General features: G+C 44.6%; 1 protein-coding gene across 1 annotated transcript in view; it reads right to left on the minus strand.

Annotated features, from left to right (window-relative positions):
• The window catches only part of lyrm1 (LYR motif containing 1), an 862750-nt gene extending 847480 nt beyond the window's left edge, over positions 1–15270 (minus strand). Inside the window, exon 1 of the mRNA XM_078559115.1 lies at positions 15218–15270. The gene's annotated coding sequence lies outside the window, so the exon portion shown is untranslated. The remainder of the gene's footprint in view (positions 1–15217) is intronic.
• Between the last annotated feature and the right edge of the window lie 1099 nt (positions 15271–16369).

A 16369-nucleotide genomic window follows, 5' to 3' on the forward strand; every position in this document is an offset into this window, starting at 1 on the left:
ATGGATAGCACGTTTCAAGATGTGGCCACCCCACAGCTTAAGGAAGTACAAGCAGAGAGGGAACGGGTGACCACCAGACAGCAGCAGGGGACCAGGCAGGTAGTGAGGGAATCCCCCGAGTGCAGCTCACTCGCAAACTGTTTTTCGGTCTTGGAAAACGGTGAGAGTGACGGTTCCTCTGTGGAGGCCAACCAGAGCCAAGGCCATGGCACTGTGGGTGGTCCAGCTGCTCAGTGGGGGAGGAAGAAGTGTGGAAGGGTAATAGTGGTAGAGGATTCCTTAGTGAAGGGAGTAGGTAGGCGCTTCTGTTGCCAAAGACATGACTCCAGGATGGTATGTTGCCTCCCGGGTGCCAGGGTCAAGGATGCCACAGAACGGCTGCAGGGCATTCTGAAGGGGGAGCCAGAGGTCATGGCCCATTTTGGGACCAATGGCGTAGGGAGAAAGAGAAATGAGGTCCTGTAAGCAGACTTTAGGAAGTTGGGTAGGAAATTGTAAAGCAGGATTTCAAATGTAGTAATCTCCGGATTTCTCCCAGTGCCACGCAGTAGTGAGTGTAGGAACAGAAGGATAAAGCAGATGAACGTGTGGTGGGACAAATGGTGCAGGAGGGAGGGCTTTAGATTCCTGAGGCATTGGGGCCATTTCTGTGGGACCTGTACAAGTTGGACGGGTTACATCTGAAAAGGAACGGGACCAACAGCCTCACAGGGAAGTTTGCTAGTGCTGTTGGGGTGGATTTAAACTAAATTGGCAAGGGGGTGGGATCTGTGGTAAAGTGAGGTACCCTGTATCTTTAAGAGAATGGAAGTGTACTGATCATATGACAGAACTGACAAATCACTGTACAATGCGGGGAACTGGGAACTGTAAGTCTAGTTCTGGAGGTTACTGAGTGAGCACATAGGATCTGGTGCTCTGCCCTATGTCTCAATAAACCATCACTGTTTATTCTTACATCAGTCTCTCCCCATTATTGATTGCAAGCAGCAATCGATGAGTACATAAGAAGGCGTGCAGTTAGAGCACCCTCCACCATCGACGCACAGTAGCAGTAATGTTTACCATCTACAAGATGCAGACCCTGAAAAGTAGTTTAGAGGGGAGAGAAGCTGAGATAGAATTAGATGTTAAAATGCTAGTAAGTGAGTCTGGAAGGGCAGAGGAAACATAGGCTAGATAAGAAAGAAGTGAGTTTAGCAAGGCTAAATGGAATATATATAAATGCAAGGATCCTGAGGAATAAGACAGATGAGCTGAGGACACAGATAGGCACATGGGAGTATGATATCATTGCTATAACTGAGACTTGGCTAAAAGAAGGGCAGGATTGGCAGCTCAACATTCCTGGTTATAGGGTATTCAGACAAGACAGAGAGGAGGATAGAAGAGGAGGGGGGATCACAATATTGATCAAGGAATCAATTATAGCAGTGAGGAGGGATGATATCTTGGAAGGATCATCAAATGAGGCCATATGGGTAGAAGTAAAAAACACAAAAGGGGTAAACACGCTGTTGGGTGTGTACTATAGGCCCCCAAACAGTCTGGGAGGTGGAGAGGATCAAATATGTAATCAAATTTCAGAGAAGTGTAAGAATAATAAAGCAGTAATAGTAGGGGATTTTAACTACCCAAATATTAACTGGGATAGTTTTACTGTGTAAGGGAGGGAAAGAGCAAAATTCTTAAGTTTCATCCAGGAGAGCTTTTTTAGCCAATACATAGAAAGTCCAACAAGGGAGGGGGCAGTTCTGGACCTAATATTTGGAAATGAGCTTGGGCATATCAGTGGGGGAGCATTTTGGAGATAGTGACCATAACTCAGTTAGATTTAGGATAGTTACGGAAAAGGATAAGGTCGGGCTGGGAAGAAAAGCTCTATACTGGGGAAAGATGAGATACAATTTGGCTCAAGTGGACTGGGAGCAGCTACTTGCAGATAAACCTGTACCAGAGCAGTGGGAGGCATTCAAGGAGGAAATAGCAAGAGTTCAGGGCAAATATGTTCCTGTAATGACAAAGGGAAGGTACTAAATCTGGAGAACCCTGGATTTCAAACGATATAAAAGTTAGGATTAAGAAAAAAAAGAGAAGCTTATGGCAGGCACCAAAGGTTCAATACAGCAGAGTCCCTAGAGGAGTATAAAAAATGCAAGGGGGATCTTAAAAAGGAAATTAGGGAAGCTAAGAGAGTGCATGAGAAAGCATTAGTGGGTAGAATAAAGGAAAACTCAAAGGGGTTTTTTAAATATATAAAGAGCATAAGAATAACTAGGGAAAGAGTAGGGCCAATTAGGGACCATAGAGGGAATCTGTGTGTGGACCCGGAAGACGGGGGTACAGTCCTCGATGAATACTTTGTGCCAGTCTTCACAATGGAAAAGGATGATGCAGGTATAGACATCAGAGTGGAGGACTGAGAAATATTAGAGGAAATCAACATAGAGAGAGAGGAGGTACTAGCGGGTTTAGCAGCCTTAAAAGTGAATATATCTGTAGGCCCGGATGAGATGTATCCCAGGCTATTGAGGGAGGCAAGGGAAGCGATATCAGGGGCCTTGACAGTAATTTTCAAATCCTCTCTGACCACAGGTGAGGTGCCAGAGGACTGGAGGACTGCCAATGTTGTCCATTATTAAAAAAGGGAGGAAGGGATAGACTAGGATATTACAGGCCAGTCAGTCTAACCTCGGTGGTGGAGAAGTTAATAGAAAGAAATCTGAGGGACGGAATATATCTGCACTTGGAGAGACACAGATTAATCAGGGCAGCATGGATTTGTTAAAGGAAGTTCATGTTTGACAAATTTGATCAAATTTTTTGAGGAGGTAGCCAGGAGTGTTGATGAGGGTAATGCATTTGATGTGGTCTACATGGACTTTAGCAAGGCTTTTGATAAGGTCCCTCATGGCAGACTGGTCAAGAAAGTAAGAGCCCATGGGATCCAAGCCAAAGTGGCACATTGGATCCAAAATTGGCTGACAGGCAGGAAGCAGGTGATGGTAGAGGGATGTTTCTGTGACTGGAAATCGATCTCCTGTGGGGTTCCTTAGGGCTCGGTGCTGGGACCCTTGCTGTTTGTGATGTACATAAATGATTTAGACTTAAATGTAGGGGGTACAATCAAGAAGTTCGCAGATGACACGAGAATTGGTAGGGTGGTAAATAGTGAGGAGGATAGTCATAAAGTGCAGGAGGACATCAATGGACTGGTCAGGTGGGCAGAGGAGTGGCAAATGCAATTCAACCGGAAAAGTGTGAGGTAATGCACTTGGGGAGGGCTAACAAGGCGAGGGATTACACTATGAATGGTAGGACCCTGGAAAGTACTGAAGATCAGAGGGACCTTCAGATCCCTGAAGGTAGCAGGGCAGGTAGATAAGGTGGTTAAGAAGGCATATGGGATGCTTGTCTTTATTAGCCGAGGCGTAGAATACAAGAGCAGGGAGGTTATGCTGGAACTGTATAAAACACTGGTTAGGCCACAACTGGAGTACTATGTGCAGTTCTGATTACCACATTATAGGAAGGATGTGATTGCATTGGAGAGGGTGCAGAGGAGATTTATTGGGATGCTGCCTGGGCTGGAAGGTCTGAGCTATGAGGAAAGATTGGATAGGCTGAGGTTGTTTTTCTTGGAGCAGCGAAGGTTGAGAAGGGACCTGATTGAGGTGGATAAGTTTAAGGGTCATAGACAGGGTGGATAGGAAGGCACTTTTTCCATTAGTATAGGGGTCAATAACCAGGGGGCATAGATTTAAGGTAAGAGGTAGAAGGCTAGGAGGGGAGTTGAGGAAAACGTTTTTCACTCAGAGGGTGGTGGGAGTCTGGAACTCACTGCCTGAAAGGGTGGTTGATTCAGAAACTCTCATAACGTTTAAGAAGTATTTAGATATTCACTTGCGTTGCCATAGCCTCCAGGGCTATGGGCCAAGCGCTGGAAAATGGGATTAGTGTGGTCAGATCCTTGTTGACCAGCATGGACACGATGGGCCGAATGGCCTCCTTCTGTGCTGTAAACACCTGAGTCGATGAGGTGGCGAGTTATATGGAGGTAATTCCGGATGGTGGCAATATGTGGATGGAAGCTCAGCTGAAGTCTAAGTAGGATGGAAAGTTTATCAAGTCTCGTTCAGCCTCAGACCGTGGCCCATCAAGTTTGAATAATGCTGTTGAAAATGTTTAAACTGCATTACAGAGTTTATGCATGATTGCTTTTACAGTCAGGGGGAAATTGGACATAATTTTCTCTTTTTGAAAGCTTCACATGTACAGGGCAAATAAATTGAGTACAGGCCACAGCAGGACAAGCTGTACAAGAGCAGTTAGAAGTAACAGGATTAATGAGCCAAACAATCTTTTATTATTTCATAGCTTTTTAAATTCTTAACCCAGATTTAATGAATGGATTACACTGCAGCTTTTTAGAGAGATGTGTCTTGATGGTTAGTCTTCGGAAGGCTCATAAAAGCTAGATATTCGCTTTTATGACAGGAACTTTTTAAAATTTATTCATTCATGGGGTGTGGGCGCTATTGGCTAGGCCAGGATTTATTGCCCATCCCTAATTGCCCTTGTAGCATTTAAGAGTCAAACACATTGCTAGGCCAGACCAGCAGATTTCCTTCTCTAAAGGGAGTAAATCAGATAGGTTTTTACAACAACTTTCATTGAATTCAAAATCCACCGTCTGCTGTGGCAGGTTTTGAACTGGGGGGTCCCCAGAGCATTACTAATACTGGATTACTAGTCCAGCGACAATACCACTACCCCAGCGCCTCCCCAAACAGCTATTGCAGCTGCCTCTCAATATTCGGTATTATTCCAAAAGGTTTACGTTAAATTCCCATCACGGAACTTCACCCACTCATTCTCCTGTCCGGCTGAGTTTTTCTTCATCGTTTTAAACCTTTGCTCACACAATGGGGTTGGCTCTTATACTGTTGTTTTTTTTTTGTTTATTGAATTTTAAGCACAGAGTATTCCAGGATCTGAAACAAAGAATGGTGAGAGAGAAGTCAGCATTATATCTTTGGCAAAGTCTGTTGGTCATCCTCGACTTCCGCCTTTTATGAAACATTATCTTCTTCTTTCAATTGCCTCCAGCTGCATTTTTTTGTTCTGGAATATATAGAAATATCTCTGAGTAAAAATGACGAACTATAAAAATTACCACCCAGAAAGTTTAAGACACCTATATTTTCAGTGTACAAGATACATGCATTGTCAGGATACGTGCACGTCGGGAGATTTGTTATCTCCATTTTTATATATTGACTGGAATATTTACGCAGTGACATCGCAAGGCCGTTTTTTTTTTCTCTGTACACAGCCAATTATCTGTTCTTGTCTGTAGCCAAGAGATGTCTAAAACTCTCTACTGTTGGAGTCTCAACTGAGATTCATATTTGCTGAGAGGCTCTGATTATTTTAATTTGGAATGTGTACCTTCGCAACCAGAGTTGCCACGAGCTGGATATCCTGCAAAAAAAGCTTCCCTCATTGCAACTAACCCTGTAACGTCTGTTGGTTCTGGAATGAATCCAAAGTCAATCCCAGGATAAAGAAGAAGGCTGAGCAAATCTCAAATGTCCATCAGGCGCCTGCGGAGGATTTCTAGGTCCTAATGGTATTTGTGTTGCTGCAGAGTCTCGGGATCCTGTTTGCAATAATACAAGCAACACAGAGTTCAGATTCCCTTTACTAAGTGTGAATTGAAGCACAATAGGCATTGAGCAGAAATGATTAATAGACGTTTGTTCTTCTTTGTACAATACCAACAAGCACAACTGCACTATGACCTCCACAGCATTCTACTCATACAATTAACCTGATAATATTGTAGACGGGTTATCTCAGAAAAAAACGGTGTACACTGTGCACTTGGTACTTCATAACTATTGCTTGTTGAAATAAGCAGACTGTATATGAACACAATGCTATTAACTGCAGAAAAAAACCTGGTTTGGTTTTATTTTATTTCCTTCTTGCACAAAACATATGTATGCCCGGGCTGTATTGACAGACCAGTCTGTACATGGATTAGTATAACAACTGTGCTTCATATCCTGGTGATTTTTCCTGCACTGTTTTTGCAGTCAGACAGGCGTTCCCTCCCTCCCCACAAGAAGCCTTTTTTAAATTTATTCTTTCACGGGACGTGGGTGTCACTGGCAAGGCCAGCATTTGGTGCCCATCCCTAATTGCCCCTTGAACTGAGTGGTTTACCAGGCCATTTCAGAGGGGCAGTTAAACGTCATGTGTAGGCAGGCAGGTCAGGTAAGGAAGACAGATTTTCTTCCTGGAAAGGGGCAGGTATGAACCAGCTGGGTTTTTAAACCACAAAAAAATGATTGCTTCAATTTCCAGATTTATTCATTAAGGCTAAACTCCACCAACTGCTATGGTGGGATTTGAACCCACGGCCTTGGGTTCACAAGCCCAGTGACATTGTATTCTATAACACCGCCATCCTGCTTTTACATACTGCTTTGAGTTTCTCCTTTTCTCCCATCCCAGATATGTTCATTGCTTCTTTGGCTATGGCCCCGGAAATGCCCAATGTCTCCACCCTTTGTGTCTATTATTCCTGCCTGAGCTTTGATAGTGAGGGCAGGCCAGTTATTTGACTATGGAAAACATGCAGCCAATTGTAATGCTGCCCTGCCCTTGTAGCTGGTACACCCACACATACAGCTGGAACCCACAGATACTGATCAGGAGCAGGAATCTAATTCAAAGGCATTAATGCCAGTGCAGATTTGATGAGTTAATTCAGCTCAAATTATACATTATATGTAGAACCTTCCTCCTCTGTACAGCTCAGCAGCTCTCTGGAGAGTATCCCTGAGTGACTTAGAGAGCTACCTGTATGCTTCTGTTGCTCGGTAAAGTGGGATATGCTTTCTTTTCAAATAATGTATTTCTAAATGATATTCATACAAGCTACAAGTGAGGTTCAAATCCATTACGGCATTCAATTTAAAACTTAATTCAAAAATACTAACCAAAGTGCGTTCACTGCAGAATAGCCCATCTGGATTGACACTTCCAAAGTGACAACTGCCCTCATCATTTTTGTGCCTTGATCCTTCCTCTGCTAAAGTCACAGTTGGTGCCCCTCAATGCATAAGACAGGTGACCGATGGGTTGTTTGATAGGGTGGGTAACTAGAGTCTCTACCTCTGATGTCAGAATGGGAGAATACTTGGGCTTTGCACCTCTGGCTGGTTTCCCACACGGTGTCTGGGCTGTATACACACGTGGCAATCTGCACACGCCGAATCAACCAGGAATATTCCTCAACTACAAGACCTTTTGTTCCATTGATGAGATGTGCAACCTCGAGAAGATATTTCTGCAGGTCTGCACAAGATTGCTGGGGAGCTGCCACAATACTTTCTTCCTGACATCTTTGGGCCTGCAAGTAGACTCAAATGGCGGCCGCCAGGAGGAAAGGGACGCCCACTTCAAACTTGGCCAATGACATCCATCAGAAACCAAAGCAATGAAGACCAGCAGCGCCAAAATGAATGGCGTGTGACCACCAGGATGTGTGGTCAAACAAACAACCAACATGCTCAAGGTACCCTTCAAATACCGGAACAGGTCTTGAGGCAGCTTTCAGCTCTCACCAGTCAGGGTTCCCAGAGTAGTCATAGGGTGCTGGATCTGCAGGAGGAGAAGGGGCCGAGTTCCTTTTCGGACAATTTGGAAGGATAATTTGGGGAGGAGGAATTTTAATGGCACAGAAGGAGGACATTCGGCCCATTGTGTCTGCACCAGCTCTCCAAACGAGCATTATGACCTAGAGCCATTGCTCTGCCTTTTCCCTGCACCCCTGCACATTGTTGCTATTCAAATAATTATCTAATGCCCTCTTGAATGCCTCGATTGAACCTACCTCCACCACACTTCCAAACAGCGCATTCCAGACTCGAACCACTCGCTGTGTGAAAAAGTTTTTTCTCACGTCACATTTTCTTCTTTTGCAAATCACTTTTTGCCTGTGCCCTCTCGTTCTTGATCCTGTTACAAGTGGGAACAGCTTCTCCCTATCTACTCTGTCCAGCCCCCTCATGATTTTGAACATCTCTATCAATTCTCCTCTCAGCCGCCTTCTCTCTAAGAAAAACAGTCCCAACATCTCCAATTTATCTTCGTAACTGAAGTTTCTCATCCCTGGAACCATTCTTGTAAACCTCTTCTGCACTGTCTCCAATTTGTTCACATCCTTCCTATAATGTGGCACCAGAACTGTACACAATACTCCAGTTGAGATATAACAAGTGTCTTGTATAAATTCAACATAACTTCCTTACTCTTGTCCTCTATAACGCCTATTAACAAAGCCCAGGATAATATATGCTTTATTAACTGCTCTCTCCACCTGTCCTGCCACCTTCAATAACTTATGCACATATACACCCAGGCTTTTCTGCTCCTGCACCCCCTTCAAAAGTTCACCCCTTATTTTATATTATCTGTCCATGTTCTTCCTACCAAAATGCATCACCTCACGTTTCTCTGCATTGAACTTCATCTGCCACCTATCTGCCCACTCCACCAACTTGTCTATGTCTTTTTGAAGTTCTACACTGTCCTCCCCGCAGTTTACAAAACTCCAAAGGAAAGTGGTGAGATAAATGCAGCACCAGATGCTCACATTGCTGTCAGGGATGCCAGGGTTCCCATCCACCACCCTCTCCCAGCTTACATTAAGTGGCATCTTCATACCAATCAGCAAGGCAGTTTCATAACAGGGAGGGAAAACATACAGAACAGCCTTTCCTTCACCACTGCTATCACTAGTAGCACTGAAACACTTCATTAGGAAGCTGTTGTTAATTTATTGTTGAGCAGTCTGGGTCTGGACAATATTTACAGTTCAGCTTCTAAGTAACTTCTGTGGTGTCTGTGTACTTTGCTCTGAGTCATCACTCAGGCATAGCCAATCGAGCACAGTGAGCATAGATCAGTTGTCAGACTCACATAATCAATCGCAGAACAACTGAACAATTGACTACTACACCTTGCCTCTGGCTTGCAGCCAGGCCGACCTTTCCCCTTCCTCTCTGGCCACTGTCGCTTACTCCTCCTCACTCACGAGTCATGAATTTGGCAGCGTAACATCCCTCAAACTCATTCCCCCGGTATCCTGGCTGACAGTACCCATGCTGGTGCTGAGAGCAGGGCAGTTGCTCGATGCAAGCGTGCAGTGAGTGCCAGGGTCCGTGACAGCATTTCTTCTCACTGCAATCTTGGCTAGAGCATACCGGAAGACCAAAGGAAGAAGATTCCCAATGAATTTTCATGGCAACCCCTGTTCACTGTGAAGTGAAACCACTTCGTACCCACGCTAAATTTATAATGTAAACACCGCATTGAACTCATGCAGAAAGGTCAAAGGGTAAACAACAAAGGGGCAAGTCTTCATTTTTCTTTCCTTACATTGTTTAAATAAATATTAAATATACATGAAAGCGAAGTGCACAAATCAAGTAGCCACTCTCTAGTGCTTCAGTAAATTTGTGTGAAATATGGCATGATAGGTGATGACGTTGATATTCGGACTAGGTCATCAGCACACCTCCACATCTGTAGGATTGTTTGCTGTTATTGCACATTCTGGGTTTAGTCATACACTGTCAAGTTAATGTTAGATCAGAAGACATAGGACCTGAGGGCACAGAATTCCCCTCGGTTCATCAATTCCAACTCCAAGTGCTTCAAGTTGCTCTGTAGGACGGGAATGAGATCATCGCCTGGACAGCTGCTGAATATAAAGTCAAGCCATTTCTGCCGTTACAGTGTTGAAAACACAGACATTAGCAGGGGCTGCACATGAAGACAGAATGACTTTGATTCATAAAATTCCCTTGAATTTGGCATTAGAAAAAAAACACCTGTAAATATTTGCGTTTGTTTGTTGTCAGTAGGTCTAAAATAATCTGTTGGCTTCAGCCTGTATGAGCACAAATGGCAAAAACCTAATGTGTTAAATGTACGCAACTTTGAGTGTTGCTGAGCGGTCAACTGCCGTCAGGCCAAAAAGATGTTCCGCCTGCCCCACAAATGAGTAATGTGGTATATGAATTTCAGTGTCAGTGTGGTGTTAGGTATGTAGGCCGTACATCCCAAAGACTGGGGGATCGTATCAAACAGGGCGCCCCTCCAGCTGTTCGCAACAGGCAAAGTACTGACCATACTCAACCAGCCCGTGCTTGCAAAACTCGGATCATCGCATCCAACATTAGATGTGATTCCACGATTGGACAGCACTTGCTAAACAATCCTGATGGTGCTAAGAATTACGCTGACAACCGATTTAAGATTATCATTCAGGCTCGCAGTGTGGCTCACGCACAGGGCCCTGTCCTTTGCAAACAGAAAGAACATGTCCACACATTGCGCTTTTTTCAACTAAACAAAAGCTTGCGGGACAGCCATTCCTTGATTCATTCCCCGTGGCAATGCCTTGACCACTCAGAGTGGATCTGCCCGGTTTGAATTTAAACAAAAGCTCTGAGCCTAACTGTTCCCTGGTGAATTCTCCATGGCAACACCTCTAACATTTAGAGTCCACTTGCCAATCAATCAGCACTCTCTTCTCATGCAGTATAAATTGTTGTTCCTTTTGAGATTTGGTATTCTTGTGAATCTGTCCTGATGAGTGCAAGACAAAAAGCTTCAACAGCATGTCTTTCAGCAACACTCAAGTTCTGTACTACCAAGTGACTATATACAATATTTGCGATGAAATAGGCCTCAGTTATTAAAATAATGTGGTTGTTTTAATGCCAAATTGCAAGGTAGATCTCTGTGAATTGCTGCTTGTGCTCCAGCTTATATTTCCTTTGCTGTGCTATGCATTAGTATTATCAATAATTCTGCATGCAGTCTGGAGCTCCCTATGACAGGGCTCAAAGTGACAATGATGGAGTAATACCATCAATGTTCTAACAAGCTTTGCACCACAGGTGCATCGCAAAGTCAATGTAAAGGAAACGAGACACGTATTCTGTACACACAAATCCAAATGTAAAGAAGTGGATTGATGGCAGATTAATAAGTGCAAGACACTGTCCAAATGCCAATTAACCAAAGCAGTGTTAGCCGAGAAAGCGACAGCTTAAACACAGATCGAGGATAAACCCTGCAGCATTGAGTTAGATAGAGTTCTAATGAGAAAAGCATGAGCTGACAGCTATTGGACTAGTTGCTAATTCTAAGCCTAAAAAAAAGGACATTTTTAAAATTCATTCATGGACTGTGGTCATTGCTGGCTAGGCCAGCATTTATTGCCCATCCCTAATTGCTCTTGTGAAGGTGGTGGCAAGTGGCATTCCTGAACCGCTGCAGTCCTTGGGCTGAAGGTACACCCACTGTGCTGTTAAAGAGGGAGATCTAGGATCCTGACTCAACAACAGTGAAGAAACGGCGATATAGTTCCAAGTCAGGATGATGAAACTTGCAGATGGTGGTGTCCCCATGCTCCAGCTGCCCTTGTCCTTCTAGGTGGTAGAGGTAGCAGGATTGAAAGGTGCTGTCTAAGGAGGCTTGGTGAGTTCCTGCAGAACATCTTGTATATAGTACACCCTGCTGCCACTGTGCGTCCTTGGTGGAGGGAGTGAATGGTTAAGGTGTGGATAAGGTGCAGATCCAGCTGCTTTGTCCTGGATGGTGTCAAGGTTCTCATGAGTTATTAGAGCTGCACTCATCCAGCCAAGTGGAGAGCATCCCATCACACTGGTGACTTCTGACTTGTAGATGGTGGACAGGCTTTGGGGAGTTAGAAGGTGAGTTACTTGCCACAGAATTCCCAACCTCTGATTTGCTTTCACTGCCACTGGACCAATTGGCCCACTAGTCTAGTTCAGTTTCTGGCCAATGATAACCCCCCAGCATGTTGATGATGGGAGATTTGATAATAGTTATATCATTGAGTGTCAAACGTTTGATGATTTTACTCTCTCATGTTGGCACCTGTGTAGTACAAAGGTTATTTATCACTTATCAACCCAAGCCTGGATATTGTCCAGGCCTTGCTGCATTTGGACATGGACTGCTTCGGTATCTGAGGAATCGCGAATGGTGCTGAACATTGTGCAATCATCAGCGAACATCCCCACTTCTGACCTTATGATGGGTGGAAGGTCACTGGTGAAGATGGTTGGGCTGAGGACACTACCCTGAGGAACTCCTACAATGATATCCTGGAGCTGAGATGACTGACCTCCAACAACCACAACTTTCTTCCTTTGTGCTAGGTATGACTCCAACCAGCGGAGAGTTTTCCCCTCCAGTTCCCACTAACTCCAGTTTTACTTGGGCTCCTTGGTGCCACACTCGGTCAAGTGCTGCCTTGATGTCAAGGACAGTGACTCTCACCTCACCCCTGGAGTTTAGCTCTTTTGTCATTTTTGGACCAAGGCCATAATGAGGTCAGGAGCTGTGGTCCCGATGAAGCGAAAGCTGGGTATTAGTGAGCAGGTCACTAGGGAGCGTCACTTGATGGTACGGCCGATGACACATCCTAACCTTTTTTTAACGATTGAGAGTGGACAGGTGTGGCAATAATTGTTCCAAATGGATTTGTCCCACCTTTTGTGTCCAGGACATACCTGAACAAGTTTCCACTTTGATTATGGATTCATTCAAGTCATTAAGATGTGAATGAAATGGCCTGGGTTATGCAATAAGTATAATGGTGAGATTAATTATGAAGTAAATCAGAGAGAAACATCATTCTCAGTTAAACATGGAAGTCCAGGAGTTGCTGTCAGAGTTGACCTGCTCCTCCACAAGCTTCTTATACCATTACTTCTCTGAGAAGCTCGACATTGAAATCCATGGAATGATGTGAAACTGGTGTACTTACACACTAAACCTGCTAGAAAAATTTAGGGTTAGCGCATTAAAGTGTACGTGAATTTTTAACAGTGTAATATACCTTTAACAGTGCCAAACAATCTTTCTTGGCCTGAATTTTTTTTTAATTACAAATATGGAGACTCATTCCTTCAGATTTTAATTATTGTTGGAGATTTAAAAAAATTTTTTTTTTTTTCATTTTTCTATCTCTATTACATGCCTCTTTTAATCCCATCTTTCTTCCCTCTGATTCTTTTGCTTTCCACACATGATTTTACATTGAATTAAATATTCTAAATTGTACTCCCTGTTTAGATTTCATGTGGCTCAGTGAGGATTCTTTAACCCGATTTGGTTCTTGCCCTATTCACACATGTCACTGATTCCCCGGAGAGGACAACTATGCTGAAAATGATCTCCAGGGTCCTATATTCTCACCCAAAAGTCCACTAAAAGTCTCTGGACAGCTGTCACTATGATGAACGGCAAATTCCATTCTTCTGCTACTGACCGCAGATTCTGGGCTTCTATGGGCAGGAAGCGGGAAAAGTAATGTAAGTTAAATGGTGCCACTGGTCTGTGAGAGATTTGTGTACATTGTTTAATGACATCATTGATTATGGTATAAAAGTGACGCACTGAAATTAACCTTTTGGTACCATAGTACTTTAGGCATCTGGTGATTTTTTAATTTTAATTATTCCCAGTCAGCCTGCACACATAAATTACATTTAATTGGAATAATTTATTCACACCTTTCTTTCTAATTGGAAATTAACTAGACTGACTAAGGTTCAGAAAGATAAGACCTCTCAAAACATCAGCTTAACGAACATAATTCGCAATATATACGAGTGACAGAATGGTTAATTGTGCCAAAAGGCAAAAGCAATACACAGTGGCATACGATCTAGATGACATAATATTCTCACGGATCATATATCATAATCCAATGCTTGGGGATCTGTGCTATGAGTTTGAAAGAAGCAATGTCAGACAATCCTTCACAATTGATGCTCCCATACCGTAAGTTTGTGATTCTGATGATGAGAGTTCAAACTTAGATCAATGGGCTGTAACTTCCTCGGAGCAGCAATCAGTGTCGGATTGCCACTCCGCGCCCGCTTACCTGCGCTAAATTTCTTCCCTGCCCGTCTCACCCCGCCTTCCGACGCAGGCCGGGAGAGATCCCGGCAGCACGGCCGTCTCCGAAGCCCAGTGTCACCGCCCAGCACCGTCGAATTGAATGAGGACACCCCACCCCCCCCTTTTTTTACAGCACTAGCTGCCGTAAAGCAGGTCAATTTAAAGACCCCCCCATTGAAATGGACAGGCCAAGGAAAAGGTAAGCACCTAAGGTAAGTGAAAAGGATTTGGGGGTGGGGGGGGTGGGGGGGATCCTTGGAGGTCGGGTGGGGATGGGGACAGGGGTTCGGACATCGGGAGGGTAGAGCGGGACGGACATTTGGCGGGGCTGGGGAGCTGGGGGTGTCGGACACCAGGAGGGGTGGGGGTGTTGGAATTTCGGAGGGTGTGGGTCGGACATGGAGGCTGGGGGGTTGGGTCGGTGGGGGTAAGTCTCAGGCCCGCAGGGGTGGGAGGGGGGTGGGGGGCGTCTGGTGAGGAGTCCCATGTGGGGGGAGGGGATCCCATGGGTGTTCGGCAGGTGGGGAATACCGTGCGGGGTGCTGCTTAGTCAAGGGTGGGAGAGTCCCCTGGGGGATCAGGGCTGTGGGGAGAGTCCCCTGGGGGGATCTGTTGGGATCTTTACAATAGTTACTCAGAAGTTAGAAGAGGTTTTTATTCTTCTAACTTTTTCTGGGTAACTATTGGTCTAACCCCGGGCGGAACAATTGAAGTTTGCGATTTAAACAGGGCAGCGCAATTGTCCGGAGGAAGTGTGCACTTTTGGGCAATTTGCCGTGCAAACCCTTACCCCCAGAGGGTTTCCCCAGTGCATCTTTGGGGTACCCCGCCCCTCAAATCCGGTGCTGGGGAGCGTGGAGGTTACTGTCTATTTTGTAGATGTCACTGTGCTCCCTATTCCCTGTGCCATACGCAAAGCACTTAATGGACATTCCAGCACCATAATCATTATCACCAGCTTCTTTGTATTACATTACAATGTTATAAAGTGGACTTTTTTGGTTCTGACCTGGGAACACAAAGAGGTAGCAGAGTAACTGGGCTGGGGTGTTGAAAACAAGAGATTTTCCACTGCAAAGGTTAGTGACCATTTATTGGATAACAGAGTAATCTTCTATTCTGTTTCATTATTATTTTACGTTGTGGCAGGAACACAGGATAAAAGTTACTGAAACAAAAACAGAAACAGAAATACCTGGAAAAACTCAGCAGGTCTGGCAGCATCGGCGGAGAAGAGCACAGTTGACGTTTCGAGTCCTCATGACCCTTCAACAGAACAAAGGGTCATGAGGACTCGAAACGTCAACTGTGCTCTCCTCCGCCGATGCTGCCAGACCTGCTGAGTTTTTCCAGGTATTTTTGTTTCTGTTTTTGTTTAGGATTTCCAGCATCCGCAGTTCTTTGCTTTTATAAAAGTTACTGAATAGTGCAGTGAACTCAACCACGATTTCCGAAATCGCTGAATTGGGTAATGACTCGGAGGAGTAGTTTTATGAAGTACCGCTGACAGTGGGGAGAGGGGCATAGATCAGAAATTCAGCAGGAGGACCGCACACGGTTAATCAAGAGCAGCAGGCACCACATTTCTTGCAGAGAACACCCACACAGACTTGTAAACCTCCCCCCATCTGCACGGGGAATCAAGTCCAGCAGCTCTGTGGTGCCCTTGCCGGCAGTTCCCCACCGTGTTCAGGCCCTCATCTCAGGCAGCACAGCAGGAAATCGGCATCTCCACCGAGCATGGGGAGGATCAGGAAACAAATGAACCTCTCACAGCTTTGATCATTTTCCACTTCAGAGCCGCAGAAGCCTGGAGCGAGGTGCCTGGACATTTGTAATGGAGAATTTATACAGGGCCCAGAGAAGGGGCCTAAGAGCAGGGGATTTAAATTATAACATTTGGAGGAATTAAACTAAAACAACTTAAAAAGTCAAGCAACACTAGCCTCTCCTTTAGGGGGAAGCTCTGATACAAAATCTCACCGTCATCCAACAGTCCTTCACTTAACTGCGCTTGTCGAAAGTATCGTTCCCATTTTTTGAAATAACACTGATGTAACCGGAGAGTCAGATTTGTTTGCTCGCCATTTTTATAGCTTTTTCTCAAAGAAGCTTCATTTCCTTCACACCTGGCAGCTTAATCCTTTTGGGAGCAGAGATTTGTAAATGGGGACAAATGCTGTAAAGGATATTGTATACTTGAAAAATGATTACAAGGCAGTAATATAATCAAGGGCTTCAAATAGTCCCAAAAGCTAGGAGATAAAAATTCCAACAGCTTAGATCTATTACTTGAGCCAGAGAATAAATACTGCTCCTAATTCCCAAGTACCCATTTCTCATTATA

This window comes from Cetorhinus maximus, chromosome 15 (assembly GCF_964194155.1).
Source record: "Cetorhinus maximus chromosome 15, sCetMax3.hap1.1, whole genome shotgun sequence".
NCBI lineage: Eukaryota > Metazoa > Chordata > Chondrichthyes > Lamniformes > Cetorhinidae > Cetorhinus > Cetorhinus maximus.